We start from the raw sequence: 878 nt of genomic DNA on the forward strand, positions 1-878 counted from the left end.
GAGTCTCTTTCAATTTGCACTTTTGAAAATTGACCACCTTCGCCATTTCTATACCTCTTTTTCTGAAGCGCTTCTTAAATTTTTAAATTGATTTTGCTGTCGTTTTATTATTAATCTGTATGAAGTCATGCTCTATTCTGAATAGAAGCACCTCAGTTATATTTGTGGCAATTAGCTTCTCCCCTCTTTGCTTTTTCATTCATTTCTGTCTTTTAATGAAAAGAAGTTTTTCTTTCAAATGTAATCAATTAGCTATCTTTTTTTTAAACATCTTTACTGGAGTATAATTGCTCTACAATGGTGTGCTAGTTTCTGCTGTATAACAAAGTGAATCAGCTATACATATACATATATCCCCATATCCCCTTCCACTTGCTTCTCCCTCCCACCCTCCCCATCCCACCCCTCTAGGTGGAAACAAAGCACTGAGCTGGTCTCCCTGTGCTACGCGACTGCTTCCCACTAGCTATCTATTGTACATTTGGTAGTGTATATATGTCTATGCCACTCTCTCACTTCGTAAAAATATGGAACGTTTCACGAATTTGCATGTCATCCTTGCACAGGGCCATGCTAATCTTCTCTGTATCGTTCCAATTTTAGTATATGCGCTGCCGAAGCAAGCACAGCAATCTTATTCTTAATGTTTACAACTTGTAAAGTTTTGGTTAAGAACTTTTTTCTTTTCTAAGTTTATGAAGATATTCTCTAATCTGGAAGATTTATTGGCTTATCTTTCACATTTAGACATACAGTAACAACAGCAAAGTAATAATAATTTGTATGCATAGTATGAGGTAGATGTCAATTTCATATATTTCATATTATTATATGACCCAGCACCATTTAAAGTAATCTTTCCTCGGCACTGCAATATT

At 35.4% G+C, this 878-nt stretch overlaps 1 non-coding gene across 1 annotated transcript; it reads right to left on the reverse strand.

Moving 5' to 3' along the window:
• Positions 1 to 521: 521 nt before the first annotated feature.
• Positions 522 to 627, reverse strand: LOC112410055 (U6 spliceosomal RNA). Its single transcript, XR_003005316.1, has one exon. It is a non-coding gene; the product is annotated as a U6 spliceosomal RNA (small nuclear RNA).
• Positions 628 to 878: the final 251 nt, after the last annotated feature.

The sequence above is a fragment of the Neophocaena asiaeorientalis genome, unplaced genomic scaffold (assembly GCF_003031525.2).
Source record: "Neophocaena asiaeorientalis asiaeorientalis breed wild unplaced genomic scaffold, Neophocaena_asiaeorientalis_V1.1 scaffold158, whole genome shotgun sequence".
Taxonomy (NCBI): domain Eukaryota; kingdom Metazoa; phylum Chordata; class Mammalia; order Artiodactyla; family Phocoenidae; genus Neophocaena; species Neophocaena asiaeorientalis.